The sequence below is a fragment of the Lithobates pipiens genome, unplaced genomic scaffold, assembly GCF_037356315.1.
Source record: "Lithobates pipiens isolate NorthernLeopardFrog02 unplaced genomic scaffold, aLitPip1_a1.2 Scaffold_23, whole genome shotgun sequence".
NCBI lineage: Eukaryota > Metazoa > Chordata > Amphibia > Anura > Ranidae > Lithobates > Lithobates pipiens.
This window is the reverse complement of record NW_027507785.1, coordinates 246,727,098-246,742,075: the sequence shown is the minus strand read 5'-3', so window position 1 is coordinate 246,742,075 and position 14,978 is coordinate 246,727,098. Positions and strand designations below refer to the sequence as shown.

General features: G+C 44.4%; 1 pseudogene; it reads left to right on the top strand.

Moving 5' to 3' along the window:
- Positions 1 to 267: 267 nt before the first annotated feature.
- LOC143928566 (U2 spliceosomal RNA) lies at positions 268 to 348 on the top strand (annotated as a pseudogene).
- The last annotated feature ends 14,630 nt before the right edge of the window (positions 349 to 14,978 follow it).

Below are 14,978 nucleotides of genomic sequence, written 5' to 3'. Positions count from 1 at the left end.
TCTGAATCAGGGTTTTGCCAGGACCTGAAGGAAGTTGAGCTACTCGCAGCTGTTGTTTACATAATGAACCTGCAGCCCTTGCCTCTGCAAGATGGCCACTACTGGAAGCAACATTCTGGAAAAAATGTCTTGAGTATGTGGAAAGGTCAAAAGGTTGTTGAACAAACCCAAAGTGAAACTCTCAGAAGCCTGGGCACACCGAAGTGCGTATGTACACATCAGCTAGATCTAGAGAAACTGTAGCTGCTTTATCTGGTGGTTTGAGTGATTGTTCTCGGCCTTTTGGCTAAGATCAAGTGTAGTATCTGTTCTTATCAGTTGCCAATAGGTGGCGCTTGTTTACCGTCCCTGCTCTACGGCGAGGTGGAGTAGGGGTGGCGGTTGCTATGCAAAGCCTGTTGGTGTAAAGGTGACCCGGACTGGTTTGTAGCCGGTTCGGGAAGCCTCCTGATGAGGGCGGAGAACCACTGGTCGGCGCCAGGGGAGGGGACCCTGGCAGACCGGCTTGGATTGTGGCAGCTTTAGCCCCAGTCAGTTTTTCGGGAGGGAAGGCTTAGCTCCTCTGTTCCAGCAGAGGAGCGGCCGGTACTTTTCGAATATAATTAGGTAGGAGTGACGGGAGTGAGGGTTTGACCTGATGGCAAAGGGTCTCACTAAGCTCGCTGATCTCCATGCCTTTCTGGCTGTGGTGGGGGCTGTCGTGGTCTGGGCTGGGCTGTCGGGGATGCTTTTGTTGGAAAGCCCATGGTGATGTGCCCCTGGAGTGGCAGTCCAGGGGTGCCTTCTTTCACTGTGCGTCAGCACTTTGATTTAGGCACCTAGGTCACGTCACCATTACACGCTTTTTTTACACCTGCCTCTAGGGCCCGGCCTTTTGGCTAGGACCAGAGGAATTTTTGATTCCTGGCCGGAGGGCCGGCCATTGTATTGCACAATGGCCACTTTTCACTCTCCTCTTCACTATCCCTTCCTCACTTTTTATTTATTTTATTTGTGTGTGTCTTTGTCACAGTTTGTCACTGCACGTTTGATGAGTAGGGTGTCGGTCCTCGGACCAATCCTGAAAGTCTCTGGGAGAGCGGACATAGGCCTTATGGCTTGGTCCAATCTCCATGAGGGGGGGGCCTACCTTCGGGGAAGCCCCCACAGTACCAAGTACCTAGGAGGTTCTGTTTCGGCAGTCCTCCCGGGGAAAGGAGGGCTTCCGGTTTCGTCCGGGGCCCACTTGTTGAGTCTGGTACCTCAGTCCCTGTCTGGAGCCTAACGCCCCGGGGGATCAGGGTATGGTCCTTCTTTTGGAGGACATCAGGCACCCGTCTGCACTTTTTAGTGTTTCACTCTTTATGTGTGTGCACTTTTTTTATGCACCGGGTGGAAGTTTTTTGGGTGTGTTTGCACGCCATGGGCTTTTTCAAAAAAAAATAAAAAAAAATTTGAGTGATTGTTCTCAATGACTCCATATGACTTTTTATTTTTTTTGCCTAAATCTGCTTTCCAACTAAGAACAATGGACCAATGGTTCCCGATGGACACGATTTGGTAACATTTGCTTAAAGCCTTGATATATAAAAGAACCAAAGTAGTAATTAGAGGAGTTGGAAGAGTGGAAAGAAATTTTATTGACTTTCTTACTGCACACAGTACAACTTACCAGCACACCAGGAATTTTCCATTGTTGTCCCAAGGTTTTTGTTGCAGACAGATCACATTACAAGATAAGTGCTGCGCAGACCCCACTGATCCTGAGTCTCCTGCCCAAATTTGCATTAAGTTCTGCAATATAACACCTACTGGGCACATTTGAGTGAAAAGGAAGTTTGCTGCTCTTCAAGAGGAGCAGACTTGGGCTTAGGCGATTATGGATCTTCCAGTCTCTTCTCTATCTCCTCTCAGGCCCTGTCACCACTCTTTGTTCTGGGCTTAGGTGACTAGCCTAAGGGATTAGTCCCTGATCTGGACATCACTGATTCAATCTTAAATCACATTCCATTCGACTTAGAAGAGGTATACGCTGTCAGTGGGTTAAGCCATAGGGCTTGACTACCCTCACAGGATAGGAGGAGTAACAGCCTGCTCCTTCCATAGTGGTTGTACTGCCTTGCTGGTCTTGCCAATTTCACTCATGTATCAAGCACCACAGAGTTGTATTTCTGGCCAAGTCTGCCTTCAACTCGTCTGCTGAGAACAAGTCTTGGCTATTGAAGTGAACCCCAACGCAGGCCACATCATATTTCCTAATGGTAGTATAAACCTTAATTTCCAAATCCATATTGCTGTTCCTATGCCTTTGCGAAGACTATTGCATCATCCGCTGGCAGACTGGCACTTCTGGCTAGGCTGATGAAGATTACTTGGCTTGGCTAACTGCCTCTGCAGTAAAAGTTAGGCTTTACAGAGGGGATCTTGCATCCTTTGTTAGCATGAAGACACATCTGGCCAGTCTGATGAATGCTTATTGGCATGCTGTTTTTGAGGCAGGAGATACCCTTTAAAACAAACTCAGCTGTTTGATTAGCTGAGTACCTGAGCGTTAGTGACTAGAGATCCACCCAGTCAGTTTGCAATTGAGTGAACACATCTGCCTTTGTGTTTACTGCCGCCTGATATGCAACTTGGCATAGTATATTGGCGGGCATGTCAGTTAACAACACTTCTCATTCTGTCCAATTTGGCCCTTATTGTGATTTACTTTAGTCTTCCCCTGCTGGCAGTACCTTGAATGTATGGAATTTTTTAGAGCCAAACAGGACCTGTCACTGTTGGAAGAAAAAGTTGCCACTTTTCGTTTGGGGAGTGGTGCTGGTATTTAAGGGCTGGGAGAGTTTTACAATCCATACTGCCCACACACTCTTTTTATTTATTTTTTTATGATAGTATACCTACCTGACCCTCACCTTATTGATTGTGGCTGGTCTCTGGATAAGCTTATGACTCAAGATATGAGCTGCAGGTTTGTGGTCATAATAAATACCTGGAAGTACTGGCTAGGAGCCTTAATACAATTTTAATGGCCATCCACACACCCATTTGCAGACATTGAAGCAGCAAATTGACCTGTATGCTTGTGAGCAAGGGTTAAATCCTTAGACAGGAGCAATTACAGATAGTAGTGTAATAAACCAATCACTTAAAGCACTGTAACTTAAGCAGAACACTGATTTTCTTTCATGCTGGCATTAGACAGAATAGGTTAATGCATCGCAATCATTAAACCCATTGCACCCAAAAGCAAACCTTAAACACAGAGCAGCAACATAAATGCGTAGCAGTGGCATCTATACTGAAGTCATAAGCAGCGCAATGAAGGGTTAATATATCTGGCAGGATCACCTACCCTAGGTGCCTGCCCTGTAAAAGGTTCAAAATAGCAAACCCAAGCATTAGAGCATTGACACAGTGATCCCAAATCTGTAAAGCCAGGCATTGCTGAGTTAATAGGAAAGACTCAACTTTTCAGCAAACATCTGTATATCAGTTCATGCATTAATAGTCCTACAGACAAACAAATCCTGTGAAGCAAATGAAACAGACAGAATGGTTTTCCCAATAGGAATTAATTCAGTCGGAAAGATTTAAAACATGTTCTATTTCTAGGTCCATCAGAATTTTCATTAAAAAAAAAGTCTGAGGCCCACACACAATCGGAATATCTGATGAAAAGTTTCCGTCTGACTTTTTCTACCGAAAAGTCCAACCGTGTGCATAAGAGGGATGGGAGAGGCTCCATTCCTGAACAGGTGGCCACCAATCCATTCCCAAAAGCGCAGTCCAGCCACAGGAAGCAGACAAGGAGCCATCTTGGAAGGGGGGAACCCTGACAAAAAATTCCAGCATCTTTGCAAGGGAAACCAACATATCCAAAGCCAGACTAACAAAAATGTGAGTGTGTGTATGGCCACAACTCACCAGGGAGGAGAGACTGGATCAGTCCCAACCCAACCAGAAGGCAGAATGGTTTTACCTGCATTCAGGGACCAGTATCCCAGCCCCCCAGTATCTGGACCCGGGGGAGGGGTGTCTCCCTCATATGGAAGTTTTACAACCGAACAGAGGGCCTTTGTTACAGGAAAGAGGCTGAACCTGAGCGGCTGGCCAGATGAATCTGGCAAGGTGAGGGAAAAATCTTCTTTGATTCATAGCTATAAACAGTTGAGCATTTGAGAAACAAAAACAGAATACCGCCTTGGGGGAGGCGACTCATTTATATATAGTATAACCAGTCCCGATTGGGTGAGAGGCAGAGTCTATACCATTCATGTATGCTGTCACACTTGTGTCAGGAAAGGTTGTTATACCCCTTGCAATGTACATATATCATCCAGAGGGGAATATTTTTTTTCTCAACAAAAGTTTAATGATGCTTTAAGATTTTATCTCATATTATATGATTTTGGTAAATCTAAAGGAAAAATCTAAACAAAATTGTATAGTGTGTATCCAGCTTAAGGAAACCTTTTGGTACATTTTCATTATCTTTTCATGATATCATGCAAGCTGTACAATAGTAGTGAATTTGTTTCAATACTTTTATGTAGACTTTGGCAGATAATCGCAGGTCAGGAGGAACACATCTACAAGCTAATAATCAGGAAAATCTAGTTGTTGATTTTCGATTGACATGCAATCACTCTGTACGAGATCAGTATGATCAGATTGTGATTGCTAACTTTGAACATAACAACTGACTGCTCCAACAAGGGCAGGAAGTGCATGCAATAATCTCTTTGCTATAAATCCAATTTAGCCACTTTACACACCTTGTACAAACTCAGCATATAAACTCCCACGGCCGCACAGACAAGGTGCCTTCTTCTCCAGTCAAGTTCCAGTAAGAAACAGAAAGGTACAGACACACATTCAATCCACAAAGGATTTGTTTCTTGAAATCATAGCCCCAGATGACCTATCACTTACTCCAAGGGAAACAAGAAATGATTTAACATTCTCTAACCTTGTGTCCAAAGTATTGCATAACTCACTATGGTGAAACTAGAGCTTATTTTTCTGGGACCACTAGTTGGCATAAATTAGATCATTTAATAAAGCTCAATACTACAGTGTCAGATTTCTGTGATAGTGAGCCCTTGTAGATCACCAACTCGGAGTTCTCTAGGGTGTGGAGTCTAAGATGGAACCAGTTTGCTGCCCCCAGGTATGCCCAGCTGTGGATGCGGGGGCCACTTTTATGTGCAGAGTACAAACAGCAGGAGACCGAAGGAAATCCAGGAAACAAGCCAAGATCAGGGCAGCCGGCAGGCAACCACAGATGGTAGATAAAGCCGAAGTCGGTACACGGGAGGTCAGACATAGAATACACATAATAGTAGGCACACAGGAGCTCAGAGAACTGGGAAGTGGCTAAGGTAACGTAAGCTACACTAAGCATGTTTTATATAGGGAAGCAAACTGGGAGGCAGGCCAGGAAGGGATGTAAGGGTGTCACAGATCAGCTGCGGAGCTAATCTGTGTCTCACCTTTACTTCTGTAGGTCAACTGGCACCTGTTGTTCCACTAGCTTGTGTTCAGCTCTGCTGCACTCTGCAGCTATGGGTGTCGCCAGCTCCACCTGTTACTTAATATATGATACCTTCCTGCTACTTCCTGTCCAGCCCCTCATGTGCTTCTCTATTTAAATCCCTCTCAGACCAGCTCTGGTTGCTTGAGCAACATTTGTTTCTGAGCTCCCTTCGTGTAACCTGCCTTAACCTGACCTCTCATAAACTGATCTCTTGTGTACTGACTCAGCTTGTTCTGATTACGTTGTCTGCAGCCCACCCTGACCTTGGTTCGCTATCCGGGTCTCCTTTGCTTCATCCATCCATCCTTGTCTAAGCCCCTGTACACACAGTCGGACATTCTGCCAACCAAAGCCATCGGATTTTGTCCGTCGGATTGTGTCCGACGGATTGTGTCCGAAACTGTTGCATACACATGGTCGGGCCAAGTTGTGTGATTTAGCGGTTGCCAAGAACGCGGTGACATAAGCCGTGTACGGCGGGACTAGAAAAGGGAAGTTCAGCTCCACGTCCGGCACCCTTTGGGCTCTTTCTGCTGATCTTGTGTCTATCGCGTGTTTTATTAGAAGTTTGGTGAGAGACGATTCGCGCTTTTCAGATTAGTGATTCAGATCGCTACCACTCTTCAGTTTGTGCTTGTCTTTGCGTATCTGATAATCAGTGCATGCAGTCATTAAGTATTTGTTTCTCATTGTGGACTATATCTTGGTATAGTACGCTTTGAAAGGCATTTTTTATTGTCTGCTTGCTTCTGCTATTCAGGTCGTTCTTTCAGGCCTTGCTGTTTATCGGTGCTTTCTGGTGTCCGTTCTGACCAGCCGACCGTTTTCAAACCATGTTTCGTCTACGTACTCGTCGTACAGTTTGTGCTGTGCAGGGGCTTCGTGTTGGGGTTCTTAATTTGACACAAGCCCGGTCCATGAACAGGGAGGGGAGGCGTTTGTGGACCAAGAATTGGTTGCGCCAGCGTCACCAGTTCTCGCACATGCCTTTGCTCCGTGAGATCCGCGAGAATAATCCTGATAATTTCTGGATTTTTCTCAGGATGACGGACCCCGTTTTTCACCGTCTGCTGGCTTTGCTGACCCCTTATATCACCAGGCAGGATACCTGCATGTGGCAAGCCATCACTCCGGAGCAGAGGCTCATTGCCACGTTGCGCTACTTGGTGACAGGGAGAAGTCTTCAGGACCTCAAGTTCTCTACAGGCATCTCCCCCCAGGCTCTGGGGATCATTATTCCAGAGACCTGTTCTGCCATCATTCAGCTCCTGCAGAAGGACTATATTATGCTAAGTTTTATCCTTAAACATCACATTCTATGTATTTCATGATTGCTAATGTCTTGCATTTCTTTCCTCATTCCCTAATTACCATCATTGCAATATGCTCTAATTCATATACTCTGCCTCTTTGTCCTCATGCATATTTGCCTCACTAACTTCCCCACCATGCTCTTCTTGGCCCATAAAAGTATAGTCTAATCACTTAACAATGTCTACACATGTGATGTGTGTGCGTCAATTCATGCAAAGTGACCTTTTTTTATTTTTGGAGTTGTGCCAAACTCATTAGTAACCCCCCTCTCCCCAACTGCTACCTCAGCTGATAGCAATCTTCTATCTGATGACTTGACCCAACCCAATACACACTATACCTACCTTTTTGATGATCACATTTATGGACGAATTTGCCAAAGCATGTAGTGTAAGGGCCTGCCTCAATACTTTCAAATGCTATTTTTATTTTTTTAACACATTAATTTTCTTGCTATGTACTAGCAGAATGTCAAAATGTGCTTCCATTTAGTTATTATGACACTTCTTGTCCGGTGGGCTACCAATAGTGTAAGTAAGGAGGGGCTTCCCAAAGTATCACACATTATTTAGGCATTCAGCTCTCAATCAAGTGGAGAGGGTTACCTGTCCTAAACATCCCCCCTCATTTTTTAGCAAGGGCCCGTCAGATGGGGGGGGGGGGGGGTTATGACTCTCATAAGGGGACCTTATACTTTAGGCTTTAAATACTCAGTTCTCAAAATGTTATAAGAATTGTGACCAAAAATGTGGGTGTCTAATCTGCTTGCAATGTTTATTTGTCAAATTACTAGTTTTTGTTCTTGTTTCACTACACAGTGTCCTTCAACGCCACAGGAATGGCAGACTGTGGCCTCCCACTTTGCCAGTTTTTTTCAAGTTGTGCCTTTTTCACCAACAGTGCAAATCCAAGTTCAGAGCGAGATGAGGGGGCAGTCTCTTCCTCAGATAATCTTATTTTGTTATGGGTCTGCTACACACACACACCTTCTTTTTGTTAACGAATGTATGTAGTGCATTACTGACCCAAATCGTGCTCATTTTCGGCACCATGGCAGGAAAATGGCATGATTGTCCAAATTTACACCTCACTCTGGGTGTTTTTTTACTAAAGGCACATCCACTATGCACTACAAGTGCACTGCAAAAGTACACCTGAAACTGCACTTGGAGTGCAAAGTGGAGTTGCCTTTATTAAATCACACTCCTTCTCAGCACAAACTCAAATTTGACTACAAATACATTTTATGCCCAATGAAAAAGGAAGCCACACATTGTTGAGAATTCAACTTTTTAATACAAGCACATTCACATGTGCGTTTAGAAAAGGTTTTTACAACAAACCAAGAGATTTTGTGTATCCAAAACAGAGTTTAATCAGATTTTTTTTTTCCTTGTTGTTTTTGTGTAAACAGGCATGTATCAAACCGTAAAATACAGAACACAGGAACTTACAAAGTTCAACTTGGAAAAGTGAAGACAATATCAGACATGAGTATGTACAAACTGGGCTGATATTGCCTTCATCACATGGGGTGTCACCCCTGAAAAAAACTAATTTGAAAGATGCACACAGTGTGTCAACATGTGCTATCTCCCATCATGGGGGATCAATGTACATGCTTTGGGGCTGCAACCCCTTCATCTCAGACACTTTACACAAAACATGTACATTGATCCCCCATGATGGGAGATAGCACATGTTTACACACTCTGTGCATCTTCCAAATTTTTAATTTTGCAAAATACAACATTTTTTTAAACAAAAGCAAAAATAAAACCCTATCTAGTTTTTTTGGTTTCACACTCTTCCCCAAAACATCAATGATGTTCTTCATTTTATTTTTAACATCATTGATGTTTTGTTGTACAATTTCCAAATCCCGATTGCACCCCATTATCTCCCCGATCAAGATCTGGGCACTTTCACTGGTAAAACGCGAATCTTCTTCCACATCACCTACAAAACAAAGCAAACAAACACACCATGTAATCCAAATAAGGTGATATACATTGATGAGCTTACCGGAAGCTGTGTTCTCCGACACTCACCTGTTGTGGTGACAATTTGTCCAACCTCCACAATCTCTCCTTCCTCCTCCTCCTCCTGCTCCTGCTCCTGCTCCTCTGTTTCTGCTTTTGGAAGTTGCCCTTCTTTGGGAGGGGTGTGGTCCCTGGTGTCCTCATACTTGCCGAGTCTTCTCTCCCCTATGAGAATGTAAACAAAGATTAATTAGCACACAGAGGGCAGAAATAGGAATATGAAACATTGCTTGTAAGTGTTGTACAATTGTGTTTTTGGGCCGAGTTACAAGGTGAGAACATTATTGGGGACACTTTGTTAAGCTGGAATACTTCCCTGCAGAACGATGTTTCAAATGAACGAACGAAACCATGTACTTGAAAGTGGCCATTTTAAATGCACAACATGAAATCAAAGCACATGGAGCAGTATGCAAGCAAGAATAATCATATGAACACACGACAACTACTTACTTTTTTTAAGAACACGCTTGATCCTTAGGTACTGCTCGTGCTCCCTCAGTTTCAGGTCTGACCAGCGTTTTCTCAGTTGATCCTTGGATCGGTGTACTTTATATACAACTTTATTCATGATCTTGGCCTTTCTGATATTTGGGTTTGGGTAAGGTCCATACTTCCCATCATAGTCGGTCCTGTTCAATATGTCGACCATCTCCAACATCTCTCCAAAAGACATATTTGAGGCCTTAAATCTTGTCTTTCTGGATCGGGACGTTTCAGACTCCAGGCTTTCCTTCCCCTCCTCCTCGTTAGTGGAACTATTATTAATGCGCACCTGCATTCTCTCCACCATGTGCTCTCCCCACTGCGCGGGAAGCGAAGGGGCGGGGAATAGTTTGGAAAGAACATCAGGGGCGGGCGGAGTTTCACGCATGCGCACTGTATATAAAACCCAACACGCGTGTATCGTCCGTACAATCTAGGAGGAGAGTGTGAGGCGGGGATGCGACGAACGTGGAAACGAAGGTAACATTTTTTACTTGGTGCTTCACTAGACTAGACTGCTTCTATCTAGGCTGATGTTGGGACAATATTAGGAGGCTTTTTAATTGCATTATTAGTATTTGAGGGTTTGTCTTGTGTTGTGTCTTGCAGACAATATGGATCCTTTCACAAATGCAAACTTTATGGGGCTATTCATAGAACTGTACATGGAGATGCCCTGCCTGTGGCAGTTCCACAACAAGTTTTATACTGACAGAACAAAGAGGAACGCAGCACTGGAGAAACTGCTTGCTTTGTTGCGGATCATGGTCCCCACGGTAGACATGGCCTATCTGAATGGCAAAATTGGGAACATGAAGCTAACATATCTCAGGGAGAGAAAGAAGCACCTGGAGTCCTTGAGAGCAGGAGATCCAGATGCTGTTTATTACCCCAGGATGGTTAACTTTGACAGGCTGCATTTTCTGGTAGACCAAGGGGTACCCAGGCCACCACTCAGGCCACCACTCTCCAGGCTTCCTTCAAGGCATCCTTCACCCCCAGCTGAGGCTTCTGATGTCCAACCTGGGCCTTCCAGGCAGCAACATGTGGTGGGGCCCAGCTTGAGACAGGTATTGCATTGTTGAACATATTTCTTGTGTTACATTTAATGATGTTAAATAGATGTTCTTATTGATCAGTAAGTTGTGATTTCTCAAAGTGGTTTACATCTCAATAGACAGTAGTGACCAAAAATGATTGGGACGGGAAAGAAAACTGCTGGGCTCAGAATGATAGTCTGTTCTATTTGGTAACATTCAATTTGAAAAAGCCAGGAGCACAAAATGGTGTGATTGATGATAAAAAAACTAAAACTTGTCCCCTTTTCATACACAGGATGACCTCAGTCGGGGGGAGGCTGTGGCAAGTGGCAGGCAGGAGGTTGACCAACGCCCTCCTCAACCTGCCCCAGCTACAGGAGCCCAGCCACAGCCTCGAAAGATGCCTGGTGGGAAGTGCCGAAGGAAGACGAGAGAGTGATGGCCTGGGTTGAGTCTGGTCTGCCAGAAGATGCAGCCTCTTGAAGATCCCCATCCTGGGGACAGAAATGGCATCTGCATTTCCTGCTCTCTAGGACTTCGGGACCAGACTTCTCTCCCTGAGATATCTACTCCTCAGGCCACCAATTTTTTCAATTAGAATTTATTCATGTCTGCCCTGGGGGCCAAAGGCTGCACCAAAGTTAAGAAGTTTCTCCAGTGCTGCGTTCCTATTTTTAGTTTCTAGCGACCAAAATAAAGTTTTTTTTTGTTTGATGAAATACTTGTGTAATGTGTTTTCCTTCCAAAAATACAGTTTATTTGTGAGCAGGCAGGTACATTTCAAAAATACAAAGTGAAATAAATAACAAGGGGTACCAACACTAAACAACCTCCTGTTGATTAAAAAAGAAAAACTAAATATTAAAAATAGAATAATGTTGTTGTTGTAAGTTTACACACAAAAAAAACACAAAAAAAGGAGAAATGAGCAAAGTGTCTTTAAAGGAGATTTTTAGTGAATCCCCCAAAAAAAACATCCAAAAAAGAAAAAAAGAAATCAAAAATTGTGTAGATGTGACGCAAACTAAAATTGTATTGCTGAAATGGTTAAAAAAGAAGTAATAAAATCCGTTCGGGAGAAGTGTGTGTGACTATGAGCATCAAAAGAAGTTCGTTCTTGCAGCATTGTAAAGAACAAGAGAATGCGCTTGATGAAAGAATTTTTAACATTGTAGCGTGACGAATGTGCTATATCGCTTACGAGCAGTAGTTTTACCTGAACGAGCACTTCAGTGTCGGAATTTGAATGTGAGCATGCGTGGCACCTTCTCCGTCGGAGTAGGCTACACATGATCGTATGTATGTCCGACTGGCTCAGTTGATCGGGAAATATTTCCAACATGTTGGAAAATTGGGTCCGACGGAATCAGTCCGATGCATACCACACACAGTCGGATTATCCGACGACACGGTCCGATAGGACACATTCCGACGGATTCTCCGACCATGTGTACAGTGGCTAACAGTGTCTTCTGGTACTTCCCTAGCGAGCAGGATGAACCCGGGGTCATAACCTGGGGTCAGCACGCAGCTAAGCCCAAACCCTCATGAGGGGTCCCTGGCAGAATACCGGCTGGCCCTTAGACTCCACGCCTTGGGGGATCCCGTGTCACCTGCTCGTCTGTGGGCTCACTGTAAGTAGTACTGTGATAAAGGGAATGAAAATATAATCCCAGAGAATAACATATGATGCCCATAGGTGAGCATACAACCCAAACAACACGTTAAAGGAATCAGGTCTTGGAGGAGCACTGCAGCAAAGAATGTAAGAATTACACAGGCAGGAAAATAGCAGGCTAAATTGTGACAGTATCCCCTCTTACGAGGCATCCCCACTAGTTTAGAGCCATGTTTAAAAGGTAAATTCTAATGAAAAAGTTTCACTAACACGGAAGGTAGAAATATCAGTAGAAGGAATCCAACACCTTTCCTTAGTACCATATTCCTTATAGTCAATTAGACGAAAAAAGCCTTCCCCTGGAGTATTTGGAATTCAAGCTTTACTGATATGTGGTAGTGATTGTTGGACAAAGATGATTAAGAGAACAGGAAAGCATATTGATGATGTACAGTCTTAGGAGAGAAACATCAAAACTTCTTTCTATGTCCGCCGGAGCCCACACACGGGCTGATTGTCCGGCAGACACTGGTCCGCCAGACCAAGTCCACTGGATAGTCTAATCGTATGTACGCAGCATTAGTGGGTGCTGGAATGGGCCCTGCTGTGAAATATTATATCAAGACTTGTAATTACATGCCAATGTTAAACAGGGGCAGAAAAATTGGGCCTTTGGTGGTGGTAGTGCCACAACACTGTACGCCCTCACAACTACTCTTGGTGGGCACAGAAACAGGCCCTGCTGTGAAATATTATATCAAGAATTGTAATTACATGCCACTGTTAAACAGGTGCATAAAAATTTGGCCTGTGGTGGTGCCACAACACTGAAAGCCCTCACAGTTACTCTTATTTAGCGCAGGAACGAGCCCTGCTGTGAAATATTAGATCACAAATTGTAATTGCACGCCCCTGTAAAACAGAAGCAGGAAAATTGGGTTTTAGGCAGTGGTGGTGGTGCCACAACACTGTAACCCCTCACAGATTCTCTTGTTGAGCACAGGAACGAGCCCTCCTGTGAAATATTAGAGCAAAAATTGTAATTACATGCCCCTGTTAAACAGGGGCAGAAAAATTGGGCCTTAGGCGGTGGTGATGGTGGCACAACACTGTAAAGGCTCACAGATACTCTTGTTGAGCGCAGGAACGAGCCCTGCCATGAGAAATTTGATCAGAAATTGTAATTACGCGCCCCTTGTCAGGAGCGTGTATAGAGATCGAAATGCTAAGAGGGTTCCCCTTGCGGCTAGTTGCAGCGTGCTCCTGAAGTTGGGAAAAGGAAGCGCGGTGCCCGAAGAAGCACGGGTGGCCGGGTGCTTCCTTGTAGTTTGATGAGCTTGGCTGCTGCGGGATTGATGGAGCAGGCGGAGCTGAACTTGCTGTGTTCAGATGAACAGAAAAACCAGGAGCCAGGGCAGAAATCATGCTCAGATAGATCAGTCCAAAGAATACACAGGGGCGAGCCAAGGTCAAACACAGGGTGCAGATACAAGCCGAAGGTCAAGCCGGGAGATCAGGGAGCAGAAACAAAGTCCAGGAAAAGGCCAAGGGTCAGACTAGGAGATCAGGAAGCAAGGTCAAAGACGGGTCACAACAGGTATCTCAGATCAGGAAACAAGGTACACAAGGCAGCTGAGGAGATCATTCAGCAAGGTCCTGTAGTTGCAGGCTGCCTTAACCACTTGACAACTGGGCACTTAAACCCACCTTGTGACCAGACCAATTTTCAGCTTTCAGTGCTCTCACACTTTGAATGACAATTACTCAGTCATGCAACACTGTACCCAAAAGAGCTTTCTTTTGGTGGTATTTGACCACCTCTGAGTTTTTATTTATTTTTTGCGCTATGAATCAAAAAAGACCGAAAAAAGTTATAAATTCTTCTTCATACATTTTGGCCACAATTTATACTGCTACATATATTTGGTAAAAAATAACCCAAATTAGTGGATATTATTTGGTCTCTATGAAAGTTATAGAGTCTACAAGCTGTGGTGCAAATTATAAAAAAATTATCACACCTGATACTGGTGGTCTATCTCATTTCTTGAGACCCCCCAAATGACCCTTTTTGGAAAGTAGACATTCAAAGGTATTTAGTAAGAGGCATGGTGAGGTTTTTAATGTTGTGATTTTTTTCCCCAAATTCTTTGCAAAATTAAGATATTTTTTTTCCCACAAACTTGTCATTGTAATAGATTATTTCTCTCTCGTGGCATGAATATACCACAAATCATACCCCAAAATACATCCTGCTACTCCTCCTGAGTATGGCGGTACCACATGTGTCAGACTTTTCCACAGCCTGGCCACATAGAGAGGCCCAACATGCAGGGAGGGCCATCACGTGTTCTAGGAGCATAAATGACATATCTAACTTGTTGACTACCTATTACACTTTTGAAGGCCCTGGAGCACCAGGACAATGACACGTTACACTGATGACAGATGGCACTGATACGTAGCACAGATGACACGTAACACTGATGTGGCATTGATGACAGATGACACGAATACGTGGCACTGATGACACGACACTGATGACAGATGGCACTAATATGTGGCACTGATGACACATGGCGCTGATGACACTTGGTACTAATACGTGGCACTGATGACAGATGCACTAATATGTGGCACTTATGACAGATGGCACCAACACGTGGCACTGATGACACGTGACACTGATGATAGATGGCACTGATACGTGACATTAATGATACGTGGCACTGGTGGCACGTGACACTGACAGATGGCACTGACAGATGGCACTGATGACAGATGGCACTAATATGTGGCACTGATGACAGATGGCTCTATGTGGCACTGATGACAGATGGCACTATGTGGCACTGATGACACGTGGCACTGACACGTGGCACTGACATATGGCACTTATACGTGGCACTGGGGACTGATGGCACTGGGGACAGGTGGCACTGATGACAGATGGCCCTGAT